This window comes from Larus michahellis, chromosome 2 (genome assembly GCF_964199755.1).
Source record: "Larus michahellis chromosome 2, bLarMic1.1, whole genome shotgun sequence".
Taxonomy (NCBI): Eukaryota; Metazoa; Chordata; class Aves; order Charadriiformes; family Laridae; genus Larus; species Larus michahellis.
The window spans coordinates 123,837,217-123,854,300 of record NC_133897.1 but is presented as its reverse complement, the minus strand read 5'-3'; the positions used below and the strand labels follow the sequence as shown (position 1 = coordinate 123,854,300).

Here is a 17,084-nt window from a genome sequence, read left to right as displayed (position 1 = left end):
GAAATACAATTTCTGCTTTACAACTTGGTCAAAATAGGGTAATGGTGATCACTACAAGAAAAACCTTTTATAAGCTTTATTGTCAAAAATCACACAGCATCCCCTGTAAGAAAACTTAAAACTGCAGTGTGCTCAGCTCAGAAAAATCAGTGTACTACAAGCATGTTGTGGAATACATTTATTTAAAAACAGTGTTTCACAGAGTTGAGATTTTTGAGTGCAGATTCTACAGACAGCCCTCTTGCTGTAAAGCACTGTCTCCAGAGTTGCCAGTGATGATTCCCAAGCTCCATCCCATCCTTTAAGTAATATTTGGAACAAAGTATTGATAAAACACAAGTAAGGAATAATTATTCCCCTTTCTCAGACTACAACACACGCAGACATAGGACAACAGTATCTTCCAGGAAGTCTAGTACAAACAAATTATTTTTCACAGAAAGACCAACAGATCAGTTTAACTCATTTAAACACAGTATTAGAGGGCACGTAAGTCTGCCTACAGAAGTAGGGACAAAAAACACCACATGGTATAAGACAAAGCTCTCACTTCTATTCATATCATTGTGCATTTACAAGTCCTAACAGACAGAAGAGACCCATTACAGAAAGCTGGGCGTAAATGTAATGAACGGTCATTAGTCTAGAAAGCTTACAGTCAGAAGCTGTAGTTCTGCAAGCGACCGCAGACTGCACCTGTACAGAGCCTCACTGAATTCTTTCATTTCAACTGTGCACAACTTGCGTCTGATTAGCCAAGAAGAGCAGCATTACTCATCCTTTTTAAAAGCACAGAAAGTGACAGGTATTAAGCAACAACAGAAACACAGAAAACACAGAAGTAATAATAATGACATAGAAAACTACTACAGAGTTTCATTCCAAGCAAATGGACATTTAAATCATTACCTGAGCCCAGAGAGGACTCTTGAAGACCGTAACATGCTTCTCTCCAATAGGCTTCATTTTAATGACAAGCATTTAGCAGTCTTAAAGTTACAAGACCTCTCTTCTCTCCAGTACATGGAGAATACAAGAGAAATAAGCAAAGTCAATTTCCATCCCATCCATTCAGAGGTTAACTCCTTTCTTGTCATGTCATGGGAGGCTCTTCGAGCACCTTTATTTTCTCCACAGGTGCTACTTGCACATCCATGCAGCACAGTATCTCCTCCTTCCTTAACTTGAAACACAATTCATAGTTTTTACTTCCTGATTTCTATTTATTTTAGTATGTGTACTTCCAAGATCCTGACTGCACAAATTCACTGTATTTATAGGAAGTACATTTTGTTAGTTTCCTCATGTTGCCTCAACCTGTAAGTACAAGCAGTTAAATACCTGAATGGACTAGTAAAAAAATAAGATTAGAATAATAATAAAAAAAAAAATCTTATGAAGACTTAAAATGTGCAAGCATAGATTTACAGAGAAAATTTCCATGATACTTCATGGAAAATGTGAATGTGAAATGATGTGAAAATTCACAAGCAAAGGACATAATCTTGCTGCCAGGAGTGACAATTATAGAATATTCTAGCCCATTGCTTCTAATAAATAGCCTACACAAACAAAATAGAACAAAAATAAGAGTATTAGTCACAGCAGAAATACTAAATTTCATAAACTATACACTAAAATATAATATCAAATATAAATTTAACTAATGAATGAAATCATAAACCAAAGGTTTAAGGGCACATAAAAAAAAAACCACTCGCTTTTCTCTATAATTTGTTCCTGTCATTTATTATTGTATTAAAATGTCAGTAAGTTTCATTTTTTCATGCAAGGATTATGTTTTTTTCTCCCCATATGCAAAAGAACAAATATATGATTTTGAAAAGATAAAAATGAAATATTCAAAACAATGTGTTAACGTTTTTTCACATTTGGTGTAGATAGAAAATATTTTTACATGCTGCAGTTTGGTTTATAATTAAATAAATGTTGAAAACATACACTGGAGAATGCGGGCATCGATCCCGCTACCTCTCGCATGCTAAGCGAGCGCTCTACCATTTGAGCTAATTCCCCACCTGAAAAAAACACTGTGAAACTTACAGTTGGGCATTTCAGACTTACTGAGAACTACAAAACAACTACTTTCAATTATAAATTCATTGTTTCTTGCTGAGTCATTCCTTCCACTCGCCAACAACTGACTGCAACTCACAGCTGGAATCATGCAATACATCTTTCAGTGTATACACTACCAGAAAAAACCTTATTCATCTCTTTTGCAACACAAGTCTTTATTATTTAGCCATTTTCATGCAAGAAGCTCTTCAAAAGCCCAAGCTATTTACATGAAACCAAATGTCTTATTGAAAAAAAAAAAAAAAACTTTTATTGAACAACTGTTCCAAATTCAACAAGGAAACCCATGTTCTTTCCAGTTTTCAAGACATACACATGAAAAAACTGGTCCAAGAAATGTTTAATGAGTGAAACAATATTATATACCTGACTGAAACAGATTTCTGTAGTCAAAGCTTATACATATATATGTGTATATAGATATACAGACACATCCTTTTGATAGGTGTCTGCCTTCTCTGGCGTGACAGTCAAATCAAATTAAAACATACCTGTATTTTCCTTATTAGCTTATTTTTCCTTATTTATTACCTCACCAAATGCACTTATACAATACATTACTTTTAACAGCCTTCAAACACCGAATTTTTGAAAAACGAACACACACAAGCATGACAAATGCTTGCATGACTTGACGCCAAGCATAAAACCTACATCACAGACCAGGAACATAATGACGTATAGCAACAGTCCATTTTTAACATAATAATTGTCACCTTTATTTGCATACAGCACATATTTAACTCAAAACGCAGATTGAGAGTGATAGCTATCTATTACTGCTAGCTCAACTGGTGCATTTGGAAAAAACTGATTGCACAAATTCCTCTCCCAACATTTCTCAGAAAGTTGGAACAATTACAGCAACTTAATGAACAGGCCCACCCACACCCCCAGCCCAGCCCAGCCCACCACCCCGCTGCTCCTCACCATGAAGGGCAGGAGGGCCAGTGCCTGTATGGGGCCGCGGTGCCTCTACCCTATGCACAGGCCCTTGTCCTCAGTATTTCCCAGTCTCCCTGCCACCCACCCCTCTCTTCCATCCCCTCCTTCCCTGAGCCCAGCACATAGCCCGAAACAAGAAGGAAGTGGGTGTGGGACCAGGGAGTCAGCAGAACAACATCACGCTTGAGCTCAATCACGATGTGCTGGAGTTTGTAACAACCTGCACTTGAACATAGCTGATGGACCCTGGGTTTCAGAGCTCAGCCAAATGCAGGCTGCGTTTGACTGTACAGCTTCCCCCTCCCTGTTGTTTTAACAATGGAAGTTTCTTGTGTATCTCTTTGAAACATAAGCTTGCTGCCATGTATACAGCAATATACCCAGGAAGGGAATGGCGACTCTGGTTCTCTGTAAGGTGAAGAGAGTTTACGAACCTACGTGATTTGATGTGGTAGCGTGCACTCCTCCTCCTCTCTGTAGTCTCTATGTACCCTTGCATAAGCAGCCAAATTATACAGCCCACCATCTACCACACAGTGACATTCTGACTGTTGCTTAAATTTCTTCATTTACAGAGGGGATTGTTCCTGTGCTGTCAGCACTACACCAGACGATGACTCTTTGCTAAGTTAAGACACATTTCTCACACCACAGGAGTATGACAGCAGAATGGGAGGTGTTACTCATCCATCACATCTCAGTCAGGCTACGTGGAAATCAAACCAGAACATGAATGGAGGTAAGATTGCTACCGGACTGGTTTCTAACTGGCCTGGCTTGTTTTCACATTGTCTTACTGGCTTCTAGTGACACTGAATCTGCTGGTTTATGTACATTAGCTCTGACATGTGATGGATGGCTTGGAGCTGCAGTACATAAAATGGTTGGAGTTGGAAGGGACCTTAAGGATCACCTAGTTCCAACACTCCTGCCATGGGCATGGACACATTCCACTAGACCAGGTTGCTCAAAGCCCCATCCAATCTGGCCTTGAACACCTCCAGGGAAGCAGACGTACAAATTCAGTTGCTCCCGGAGCTGGCTGCTTTGGCAGGTGACAAGGCAAAGTAGGAACACCTGAAAGTAACCCACTGTCTTTACCCTGCACAGCAACATTCGCTCAGTGCCTGACACGCTTTAGTGTTGATTTGTTACACATTTCCTGATGGTGTCAGCCCAAATAAAAGGAGAAGAAAGAATAATGGTATTCAGACAAAACCATAGTTATTTGTCAGCTCTCTAGAAGCATGAACAGTGCGAGTAATAATTACAAATAAAGCTGCTGTGGATTTATGGACATCTGTAAGTTTAAGCTATGCTAGATGCTGCTTTTTTTTTTTTTTAATACTAAAGCTATACCAGCCAAAGTTAAAAAATATATATTTTTTTTTTTTAAGGTGAGTGAATGATTGTGTATAGTTTTTTTTAATGTTTGCAGACTGTTTTAAAGATTAAAACCAGCATGAAATTTAAGTATTCGTAACATTTGTGAAAGAAGGGGAGATCTTTGCCATATAAATAATTCATTTTTCTATGGCAGTTGCTAGAACATGCACAGAAGATTCAGCATATTTTCTGTGTTGAAAACACTGACCGGAAAACATTATAGCTTTCTGTACCTCTAAAGTTCCTTTCTGAAAGTTAATTAAAACAACTGATCAACTACTGTTAACACGAAGCTTAAGGAGACCCCCTGAAAGGCATCATCAGCTGCACATAACCCAGAAGTGCAGTCTTCAGATAGTTACGAGGAAAGCTACAAAAGCCACAACCCTACTTCTCACTTGGGGAACCCTTCTTATTGCAAGCATGTAATTCATAGTGGAAATTGCAGTACAAAAAATCTAACTGAATTAAGGTACATGTGTTTTTCATGTAGTCTTATTTGTGCAGAATCAACTACCTTTGGACTCTCATCTGGGCCTAACAGCACCTGCTTACTTGATCATCTGTAGGAATTTAGAGTGAGGTAGTTAACCAACACTAATTATTCCCTGGTGAAGGCCTATCATTTTTAGCAGTGATGACAAAGAGCATATTTAGACCATGTTCCTGAGTAACTTCCTGGTTGGGTATTATTATTCTAAAATAGAGGGATTTTTAAAAAAAAATAATTTTATTTTTGATTTATCTTCAGAAAAGATAAAGCTTTCCTCACAGAAAGTTGTTTTAGAGATGGCTACTATCAATTCAAATGCTGCTATAATCTTAAATGACTGGTAAATCAAAGTCTGCACTGATCTTGTATATCATTAATCTTAATACCATTAACATCTTTTCATAACCTTTTCGTTCATCTCAGAAGTGTTGAAGTAGCTGTGATTTTATAAACAACGTTTAGCAAAAGGAGCGCTGATGAGCTGCAGAAAGGCATTAGCTTTGCCATCAGATAACCAGCTCAACTCTTGCCTAAAGAGAAATTTTCCGAATTTCCGTTTTTCCTTCTTTTACTTTTTTTCAGGAAAAATATTTAGCAATACACAAAGATAAAGTTACAAACGTGGAGGAGATGAGTTATTCCCAAAACTTTCAGAGGCTCCAACAAACTGAGAAAGAAGGGAGCAAGCTGAAGCAGCTTATCCTACACAATTTCATCAAATCTGCTAGCAGGACAGATTAAAAGCGGGTTTTCCTACCCTATAGTGAAACTGTCTTTTCTTGCTAGCAGTCAGTCTGATGTCTGGTGTCGAAGGTTCAAAGGCCGTGATTTTTTGTAAGACAGGAGAAGCTTTTACAGTTCCAAACCAGTCTGAAGTTTTTCATTACGGGAAAAAAAAAAGGAAAATAACAGAAAAACATATATTGTATATCCAAGTTATTTAAGAGTCATACCCTCAACTGCTAGAAACTACTAGGAATGTAGCTGTAACATAAGAACTCTGTCCTCCTTAAACAAAGATCAATATACATATTTTTAATTACTTTTTCCAGCATTCACTCTCAAAGCAATGCCTAGGAAAATGCATGAGCATAATCCTAATTATGAATTTACATACTGAAAAAAACACACATTTACATTCATTTAAAGGCACACACACCCTCAGATGTTACTCCTACAACTTACAGGCATCACATTTGGGAAACCTAGGACAAAATCCTCGCATTCCAACACTGCCTTCTCCCCCCAAAGACGGAGCAGGTAATTTTAGTGCTGGGCAGCTCGAAGGGACCACCGGAGCTAGCCACCGGGCAGGCTCACCACACGGGCGAGGCTTTTCTTTTGAGGACTTACCCAACGGCAGCCTCGAGGAGGAGGAGGAAGAGGAGGAGACCGAGCTATGGCATTTCCCCATTCACACGGCAGCAAACCTCCCAGCACAGCCTCTTCACCACACCATCTATACGTAAAGAAGAAGAAAAAGGGAGGCAGGGCAGGGATACCAGCTGCCCGTGAGGAGAGAGCGGCCGTTGGGGGGGGGGGTCACGCGCCGCCGCAGAAGGTTCTAGCAGGGGGCGGGGCTGAGGAGGCCGGGCCCTGAGGGGGCGGGAAGGCGGGAACCTGCGGGTCCGGGGCGAGCGCTGTGGAGGTTGTTGTCGGCCGCAGGGAGCGAGGGATTGGGACTGTCGGAAGGCAAAGCTCCGGAGGAGGTTTGGTTTGTAGCCTTTTACTCAGGGGTATTTCTGGTCGTGATGGTCATCTTAGTGGGTCTCACGAAATCCAGTTTTGAGGCCTGGGGGGTGCTTGCCCGAAGGAGGAGGTGGAGCTGACGATGCTGCTTCTCAGGAGCCGGGGGTGGTTTTGTGGGCTCTTCTGGGGCACTGCCACTGCTGTACTGTGCTGCCATGACTCAGGCTCCAGCTCTCCTTCGACCGCTCTCAACATCTGCCACACCACCAGGCTTACGCTGTGGTAGTAAAAATTTGATAGCTGTTGTTCTCTTTCTCTTCTCATACTCTTCAGACAGAGTTCACTGGGTGTATCATTGAGCCCAAGAAAGAAGTGAAAGAATCAAATCAGAGGATAACATGGACTGAAGAACTTGTTGAAATGGGTGCTAACTTAAATGTCCGTGTTTTTAATTCAGCTGGGTTGTGATGTTTTTGTGCTATACACATGTTCTGAGTACACTGTAAGCAGGTAGCTTCATCAGTGAATGCAGCTCTGGTCTGGTTTCTCTGTTCTAATTCTGAAATGGCTGCATAGTATGGTGGTGTACAAATCTAAAAAAGGCAAGCTCTCAAATTTTCATACGGACCTAAGTTGTCCGATGCTAAACATACACTGAATTTCAGAGAGTTCCGTGTACCTGAAACCTCTAATCTTTGAACATCGCAGCCAAAAGTATTTTTCAGATCACTATATAACCAGTTCTTTGGGCCTTTTTCTGTTTTGTTTGTTTGGAGGAGGTTATTGTTCTTGAAACTTCTCTATTCTGGAGAAATTCTTATTTAGTGAGTAGATGTTCTGTTCCTTAGTAAAATCCACAGGATGTAGGAATCTTAATCTTCTTGAATCTTCTTCTAAATTAGGGAAATCTTCGTGACTCCCATCTCTGTTAACTTTTGGACCAAAACTGAAAGATGGATAAAAATCTGAAAGATAAATAAATTGTGCAGTGTTTTGTGGAAGGCGATGTTCCTCTAAAGGAACATGAGGAAAATGCTGTATGTGCTGTTTAATGATAGCCTATTAGCCAGGTGGCCTGCACAGAGCTCAAGGCATAACCAGCACACATTCTCTCCTTTCTGGAGTTACAGGGAATGTGGAGAAAACTGGGATTGTTACAGTAGTGATTTAGAAGACAAAGGTTGCAAATCCATTTGGATTCAGGCATAGTCAATCTCACTGCTTTTGTAACAGATTTTTTTTACTATTATTAAACACTTTGTTTGGAAGGGGTATCTGAATCTGGATAGCATATAAAATGAGTAATACAGTTTTTCTGTATTGCTATCATAGTTAGTTCAAGGAGGGCATGGTACATGAACCCTATGAGGCTGAAACTTTTTTGAAACCATTATGGTAGAGATATCAGGTCTTCCAAAAAAATCAGAGAAGGAAGTTGTGATGTGAATACAGCCATTTTCCTAAAAAACGAACCAAAATGCATAATTGTATTAACACATTACTTAACCGTTTTCCCATTTGGAAACATAATGAAATCTCTGCATATCTGGAAGCCTTTTGATTATCTGGACAGCAATTTAAAGCCCATTGATCTTTTTAGAGAAAGAGAATGATAACTCGGATGTCTTGCTCAGTACTTGCAACTTTGCTCTCAAGTATGGGATGTTATGAGTTGAAATCATGATGGTGATTTTTGTGTGGTCCATGTAGAGATCCCAAAGAGCAGCACAAAAGGATAATCTGGTCTCCCTCTGAGCTGAGATCATTGTCTCCTTAGCACTAGGGTAACTTAAATGCCAAAATGGTAAATACACACAAAGAATGTTATAGTTTTCTACTTCTTAGAAAAGCAGCGTATTTAATATGAATTACTTTGGGCCCTTGCAAGCTTCTGTTGTGGCTGCTAATGCTGATTGAAGTTACTTAGGTTGTCTGGGTAAGCTGTTTCCAATGTTGATTCTTTGATCGGTATTACAGCGTTTTGTACCTTCTAGGTAGACTGCACTAATTTTCTTCGAACAAGGTAATAGCAGTGGCAAATATTACTAAAAGTAGGAAATTTTTCTACATTGTTTTTTGATGAGTTTCTTTATTTTTGTTGGTTAGTTGTTGGGGTTGGTTTTTAGCATGGTTTTGTCATGTGGTTTTGGGTACAAAATGATGAATGGTGGTAAAATGGAGGCAAAATGTTGTGAACAATCAATGAAATCTTCATCAACAACTGAAGTTTTATTCTTATTGTGGCCATTAAGAACAGAAGTAGTTCTGGGAGGAGGTTTCTTTTCACTGACGGACCTGCTGTGTGGCTTTTTGTGTGATTCACAGTACAATTTTTTTTTGGTTTGTTTAGTTTGCCCCAAAGGAGGGTGTTGATTTTGTTCCCTAATTCCATATTTTGATACTGATTTTCCATGAAATTATTCCTGAGGTCCAGAACACATTTCCTTTGATGCTTTAAATACAGATTTGGGTACAGAACTGGAGACATATATTTGTTTAATTTTAATGATAAAGCTATCAACTTGAAGGTTAGGCTATTTAAAAGAATGAATTAAACGTACTGTAGCCGTCCATAGGATATTTTGTCACTGCTTAATTTATAGTTAGTTCTGGGTTTTAAGTAAATTTTGTTTTTAAGTAAATTTTCCTCTACTTGCTGTGTTAAAGCCCTAAGACTACCAGTGCTTAGTAACAAATTAAAAAGTTTAGGCAGCAGTACTTGCCATTTTGTGTGCAGTTGTAAGCCTGTTTGGGGCTCCCCTTAATTAAGCCCTGTAGATGTGCTTTACCATTCAAAAGCTGGCATGATGAAACCCTGTTTCTGTCTGGGATGTGTTCGTACAAGCCTAATGCAAATACAATTAGAAGGGTTCTGTTTGTTTTATAATATAGGTGTTTTTAAGATTTTTGCTTGCTTTATTTTATGAGAGTGTGAAATCATAAAGAGTTATTTTCTTTTTCGTCTCTAAATGCTACTTTCAAAGAAAGATGACTCTAGTACAAAACTTCTAATAACAGGAAACATTGGACACCGTACATTCTTTGTGTTTTCTGACTCTGATCTTGCAGAGCAAGCACTGAACAGAATTTTCACTGCTGTTTCATTATAGCCATGATTTTTATTTTTTTTTACATTTTAATTATGTATTCTTGATTTTTATACGTATGTGTAAGTGTCTGTGTCTGTCGGTCTAGTGGGAGGTGTCCCTGCCCATGGCAGAAGGGTTGGAGCTGGCTGATCTTTAAGGTCCCTTCCAGCCTAAACCATTCTATGATGTAGTGATATAGTCACACCTTAAAAATTCCTGAGAAATAAAGATAGATAATGTGAACTATTACTTTGTTTCCCATTGTTCTGTTTGCCTGGGTGCTTTTTTTTTCCCTTTATATAACCTGGGCCCAGAACTCCATTGCACCAGAGAAAGAACTGGAAGAACTCTACCTATTCAGTCACATCTATTATATTGTAAAATCTGGAAATGAGTAAAGTCATTTAGCTGATTCTCTTCAACCTAGGGATTATAAATAGGAAAAATCTGTTTTAGAAAAACATAATCTTTATATCCATATTTCTCTAAACAGTCGTAATTGTTTGGTGCGAACATAAATCTACAGTTGCTTGGAAACACAGACCTTCTGTTGTCCAGATGCAGCTTAGCTGAATAAAACACAAGCTGTTACATCAAGGAGTCCAGGTTTCGTGTTAGGCAAAATTCCCACTAAGGCTGTCAAAAGCAGTGTACTTTAAGAAAGACCAAATTGTTTCTGCATTTCACTGAAAAGTTGTGTTCTGTTATTGCCTACCATAAACTTCGGTAGGGGATTAGAACATGAGCAGTGGAGTCTGACTGCCCAGCTACCAGTGTGATACTTGGATAAAAAACAAATCGATTTTTGGTAGAAAGTTTTGTTTGAACTTGAGACAGCAGATCAAATTTCAGTATCATTTGTTGTGTTATTCTGTCAGTGAGAAAGACGAAAGTACCAAGTGACAGTAAACAGAAAGTATAAGTCACAGGGGGAATTAGCTCAAATGGTAGAGCGCTCGCTTAGCATGCGAGAGGTAGCGGGATCGATGCCCGCATTCTCCATTTTCTACTTCTAAGTGTAACTTTTTCTTGCCACTGTGAACTATACTTCATTTATTCGGTTACCAGTTGTAATTTTTTTGCTGTTTTGGAAAAGAACAGCTTGTAAACTTCTGTTTTGTCTAAAGTTAGGGTAATTGCCTGCACAGAAACGAAAGAAATTCCTGTTGATGGGTTTTAAGGAATGAAACAATAGCGCACCGACAGATACCACCGTTTTTTCTGATTTTTGGCTGTGATATAGTTTTAGTGCTCTGTATATACTACCTTAGGTTGTGGGGTTTTTTAAAATTTAGATGTATTTTTCTGTGGCAGTTTTGTAAGCATTAAAATTAATCAATTTTAAAAAGCACATGCTCAATAGTGCATAGAAATACAATATTTTCAGTTGTTAATGTTGATCAAAGATGAGCATTTTTTTTTTTAAAGTGCAAATTATTTTCTTATATGGAGTTGAAGAAGAAATTGAGTGAAATTGTGAGAAATTGAATGTCAGTTGAAACTCAGCTTAGGAACAAGTCTGTCATGCCCATTCTAGCTTCAACAAGTGCAAGGGAGCTGGAGAGACAGAAATTCTATAGTGAGCTGGTGATTATATAGACAACACATACTTTTACTTCTTATAGACAATTTCTCTAACTTTTAATATAATTAAAAGCTAAAAAAATATAAAAAATGCTCACATTAACATTCAGCGCACTTGTAAGGGACAGAAGTTAATTTTATTTCATGTATTACAGAATAACAACCTTAGTTTTTCTGTTTCATTTTCAGAGAGCTCACAAGTGTAGTCTGCTAATTGAGATTTTTGTTTTGTTTTTGTTGCTGTATGAAATGGTGTATATTACTAGCTATGTATATTTTCTTTCAGAAACCTGAACAGTTTATGGAAGAAAATCTTACATTACCATACATACTCACTCTCAAAACACTGGAGAATGCGGGCATCGATCCCGCTACCTCTCGCATGCTAAGCGAGCGCTCTACCATTTGAGCTAATTCCCCTTGCTTTGTGACATCAAGGGCAGATTTACTTCTGCTGAATCATACCTTGGCCGCTTTCGATGTAATTACTTTGTTGAGTCAGTCTGCTTGTTTAATAACACTGAATCATCATTGTATTTATGTGGAAAGCCTGTTAGTGTAAATGTCAGAATACTCACTTGACGCATGAGAAGCAGTAGTACTGATGCATTTTCTGCTATGTTACTTTGATAAAACAGTACTTACTTTCCTGAACAAAACCTCCTCTAGTGTTTATTCAGGAAGGAGAACTATTTTTTTCTTTTTTGCCTCTCTTAAAATGCAGATACCAAAATACTTGTAAATCTAGAAAGTATACTGTTAGAAGTCATTGAAGGGCAATAAGATTTTTCTTCACTGTGTTTTTCAAATCTCTTTATTTTCTTTTCCAACTTCATCTTCTAATTAGCTGTATGTAAATGAGAAATATAATAGCTTAAAAGTTCATGTTTATTGTAGTTTGTGGAGAGAAAGCATTTATTTATACCTTCCTAAGTTATATCCTAGATACTTCTACATTTTTGTATTGACTTTGATGATTCAGTTAAAATTGTATTGCATCTTAAATATATGGGTGTTTTTATTTATTTATATATTTATTTTTTTATATATATATAAATAAATATAAATAAAAGTTCCTAAAAACACTTCAGAAATATAAAAATTCAAGTGTAGTCGTACTAAATGACATTGCTGTAAGAAGCACATTGACAAAGCTCTAGTCACAGGTTATTAAATCAGGGAACTTTCTGGGTTTAAAGAACAAAAATGAAGTTTACAGTGAGAGTGGTTACACTGATACACTATTAAACAACAAAGACAATGAAAATGGTATAATGAAAGATTTCTCACTTGCTGTTTAAATGCAGAAAAGTAAGTTCTGCTAGTGAAGTAAAACGTGTGCAGTAATGCAACAATGCATGTGCTGGTGGTTTTCTGTAATGGATTTAATTTACTGGATTGACAGCCTCTAGTCAAAAGAAAATAAATTACAAAATTAAGCATCAGCTAGTTACAACTTGTCTAAAGTTACTACTTCAAATCTAGCACAATCCAGATGTGCCCAAGATGTGAAACTAAAACCCTAGTATCGCTGCAAATATTCTCTTAGAATTTAATTATTCTCCTGCCTTACCTCAATCTCTGCACAACAATAAATGAGGATTTGTTCTTACTGTTTCTTGCAATATATTGTAACTGACTTTATCTACTTCACTGGAGTAAATTGTAGGGGAAAAACAAACATACAAAAGTGGTTTCAGTCCTTCTCACAGGCACATCGTAGTCTCAGTGATGGCCCACTGCACCCTGGGATCTTTCCCATATCATCTTTCACAAGGTTCAGCTCTATGTACAGTTTTGTTTATCTATCCTGTGCAGTCTGTGTCAGTATGAAAATGGCAGATTACCTCTCCCTATTTTTACCTCAGTCTGCTGCCACTGAAAAGGCCTAAAGCTTGCACAATTTAGCTCACAGAAAAACAGTTTATTTGATGCTAAAGTCAGATAAGGGTGAGGAAAGACCTCTGCAATAGTACTATTTTCAGTGATTAAAGTGCGTATTTTGTATAATCAACAGCCTGTTGTTTTGTGATCTTGAATTTGTTGTGATGGCTAAGTTTTCATGTAAGATGGTGAGTAAAACTTCCTAATTTCTCCACTCGATTGGGAGAACTTCCTTACCTATGTGGCTGAAAATAACCTGACCTTCTTAATTCAATTTTTTCATTTCTCTAGGGTATTTCAGCTGTGAAGGCTTTGTGTCCGCATACTTTCATTTAACACAGATCACTTCAGTGCATCTCTCTGGCAATGCTAATGTAAACTGATACAAGCTAATTTAATCAGGTATGTCTTTTGCTTTCTAGATGGTCATCTTAGGGAACGTCTCTCCAAGCTGCTCCACTGCATTGTCGCTGATGTGACTTGCCTCAACACAGAAAAAGCAGCTGCCCTCTTCAAAGAAGGATAAATCTAGTGTGAGTTGGGTGGCACTGAATGGCTGCAGGTCGTTTGTCATGGAAGTTAGCAGTAGGAAGTGCCTTATCACATTACTCAGGGAGTTTGTCATCTTGGACGAAAAAAAATACAAGCTCAAGGTCAAATGCTAGTAAGTGTTCTGAACAACTGCCCTGGGGTTACCACACATGGTAAAGGAACAGAGTTTGAAAAGGGAAGATAGTTTGTGTTTGTGGTTGTTAAACTCTACAGTTACAGGATAAAATAATGTACTATGGGGGGAATTAGCTCAAATGGTAGAGCGCTCGCTTAGCATGCGAGAGGTAGCGGGATCGATGCCCGCATTCTCCACTGTATATTTTGTTTGTGGTGGGAGAAAAAACAGTTCACTACGAAAGACATTTTCATGTATCAAACTGAAATTTTGAAGTGAAATAAGCTCTTAGTTTTTAGATGTGCATAGTTCATTTCTTAAATGCTGCCATATGTTTGACTAGAATAAATTAAGATAATTACTCATATTTTGAAAAGAAATAAATAGAAACTGACTTTTTGGGGGGAGAAAATCAAATGCTGCAAAGTACTTCCTCTCAGGAATTGCAAGTAATAAATTTTAATTTTATACATGTCTTTTCTGGTTTGTCTTGTTTCTTACTACTTCATTTGGAAAATGTTAAATTAAATAGTAAGAATTCATTATCTGACACCTGTTTTGGAATTGCAGTTGAATGTGTTTTCATTTGTGAATGGACAGACCAGTACAAAACAGAAAATTGTATTACATGTGTGGAACTGCAGATTTTAAATCTGCTTTCAAGATCAGAATTTTGTGATGCCTATTAACAATAAGAGGAGGGGGAATTAGCTCAAATGGTAGAGCGCTCGCTTAGCATGCGAGAGGTAGCGGGATCGATGCCCGCATTCTCCAGTGTTTTGTTAAACAGGAATTGTTATACCTAGAAGTAGAAACTACCAAAACAGAATATGTAACTGTTTTGGTAAAATGTTAATTTTGTTTTAATTGGGAAGACTGATTTCCTTCCTTCCCTCCCCCCTCCCTCCCAAAATCAGGCTTATATAACTGTATATGTCAATCCTCTGTCATAACTGTTAACTCTTCTTGGCCAGTTTCAGTCCAATTTGGCAGAAAGAGAATTCTGCAATATAGAGTTTTTCCAGGTTTTATGAAAAACAATGGATGAATGACAGTTAGAGACCTGAATCAGCATGTCTTTTCTCCTGTTGTCCAACCAGCATACAGTTTGATCAGACAGTGGAAAATAGAAGCTTAGGAATGCTTGTTCTTCCCCACCTGCCCATTCTGGTCCCTGTCCAGAAATATAGGATCTTCTTTTCATTTACGATCTTTGTGAAGCCATTTTATGAACTGCATCAGTCAATTCAAGTTTAAGGGTAAAAGTCGTCACTTCTTTGCCCCCAGGTCTGTATCCTAGAAAGCACGCTACAGCTCCTGTGTCTTTTAGCTATGGCCTGTGTGCAGGTTATAATTGAGCTCCTTAGCCTTCTCTCCGACTTCTGTTTTCGCAGAGCTGCTTTAAAGAGGCTAATGCCTGCCACACTTATGTAGAGCTTCAGAGATAACCTTGACCATCTAATTGATTCACTGACTTCCCCTAACATCTTACTAGTTTCTTCTGATCCTTCTCCAGGTGTTGTGTGCTTCTTTGTGGTGCACTTACCCCTGGCCCTTCTAGAAGCAGCTGCATAGCAAGTGCAGCTTTTTAGATCTTAGTGACGAGTGCTGCTAAATCTGCTGTGTCTTGAGTGTTAACTAAGCACTTTACAGTGTGCAGAAAGGCTTACTGATTTCCTCACATCTTCTCTCTGTTCATGGTTGAGCAAGAAAATGTGCATGAAACTAGCAAAACACTGCTATTATTCCACTTCTTGGGTGTGTCTCCTTGTACTTTGGAGGCTGAAACTTTCCCCTTGAACTCTTGGGCATACCTAAAAAAGTGTGTACCAGTCTTAGTGACTACTTCCAATGTGATCAGTAGACAGAAGATGCCTGGAACTGTCATACTTAAATGCCTTCCTTCTGATGACAGCCTGGGATGTGCTTACACCTACTGTGTACACAGTTATTTTCAGCAGGGTTGTTCTCAGTGCACACTGTGTTGATATTGGGTTCTTCTCCCACCAACATCCTTTACTAAACCTGCTCCATAAAAAATATTCCTGATCATTGTCTTTGATGTGTGATTTCTTACCTCATCAGCTGTTGAAAGGAGCATGGACAAAGATAACTTACACATCTTGTCTCTCAGGAATATCTAATGATGAGTCTTTTCAGACAAAGAATACTTTTCCTTCTTTTAGGATGACCACTGAGTATTCCCAGATCTCTTCAAATAAGTGAATAGAATGATTTTTTATTTTTTTTCCTCTTCATGAAGTGAAGGCACAGTACACAGTTTGGAATGTTTCTCGGTAACATCTATCTTCAAGTTTTGCTGAACGGATTATGCTTGTTGCACTTAGATAAAACAGCCGAGGGAGGCCTACATAGCATTATATTTTGCTATAAAAAATCACCAGTACCAGACACTTGGCAACATTATTGTTTATCCCAGGGGAAATAGCTTACCTATTGGGGTCATTCCCACATTTGCAATTAAAATGCTGTTAAGCCTGCTTTAGCTTCCTGATCAGCCTGGGGCTGCTCTTTTCAATTATTGAGAGGAAGCTGAGAACAATAAGGAAGTATTTAGATGGATTTCTGCAGCTAGCCCCTGTATTGCTGAGAAGCTGTATCAGGCCTATAATGATGTTTACTTTGTACTCATTTGTTTATATTGATTTCAGTTTGGTTTGAGTGTTTATTTACCGTGTAGATTCTATGAGAGACTCTTCTAATAAGGGTCACAGAGGCAATTATTTTTTAAAAGGATGGACAGGAACTGTGTAATCCTGGTATGTAGCTGTTACACAGTGATGGAACGCTAGTAGAACTGTGAACCAAGCAGATGTTGCCAAGACTGCTTACCTAGAAAGATACTGTAAGGAGATGCCCGATTAATGAAAAAAAATTGTCTATATAGTGTCCTTAGAGCCTCATTGTTACTGAATACAAGCTTAAGAGCTTAATGGCTGTTCTTTACACATGGAAAGATGGTCTAAGAGCCAGCTGGATGATGGAGGTGCCTCTCCTTTCTTCATCTTCCCACCCACGTGTACAAATATTGAAAAGCAAAGGTAAAGTACTGTGTTTCCCCTTTTCCATTCAGTGGGAACTTCACCAGACTGCCACAACTTCTCAAATATGATGGATGGTAGCTTAGCAGTTTCATTTGCCAGTTCCCTCAGCACCCATGGATGAATCTCATCAGGTCCCATGGACTTAGGAACCTTCATGTTCCTTAAATGGTTTCAAACCTGAT

The 17,084-nt window shown here is 38.3% G+C and overlaps 5 non-coding genes across 5 annotated transcripts; 3 read left to right on the top strand and 2 right to left on the bottom strand.

Annotated features, from left to right (window-relative positions):
- Positions 1 to 1,964: 1,964 nt before the first annotated feature.
- TRNAA-AGC (transfer RNA alanine (anticodon AGC)) lies at positions 1,965 to 2,037 on the bottom strand. The gene has a single exon. It is a non-coding gene; the product is annotated as a tRNA-Ala (tRNA).
- An 8,594-nt stretch (positions 2,038 to 10,631) lies between these two features.
- Positions 10,632 to 10,704, top strand: TRNAA-AGC (transfer RNA alanine (anticodon AGC)). Its single transcript has one exon. It is a non-coding gene; the product is annotated as a tRNA-Ala (tRNA).
- A 929-nt stretch (positions 10,705 to 11,633) lies between these two features.
- On the bottom strand, positions 11,634 to 11,706 carry TRNAA-AGC (transfer RNA alanine (anticodon AGC)). Its single transcript has one exon. It is a non-coding gene; the product is annotated as a tRNA-Ala (tRNA).
- A 2,255-nt stretch (positions 11,707 to 13,961) lies between these two features.
- Positions 13,962 to 14,034, top strand: TRNAA-AGC (transfer RNA alanine (anticodon AGC)). Its single transcript has one exon. It is a non-coding gene; the product is annotated as a tRNA-Ala (tRNA).
- Positions 14,035 to 14,538: 504 nt separating this feature from the next.
- Positions 14,539 to 14,611, top strand: TRNAA-AGC (transfer RNA alanine (anticodon AGC)). Its single transcript has one exon. It is a non-coding gene; the product is annotated as a tRNA-Ala (tRNA).
- Positions 14,612 to 17,084: the final 2,473 nt, after the last annotated feature.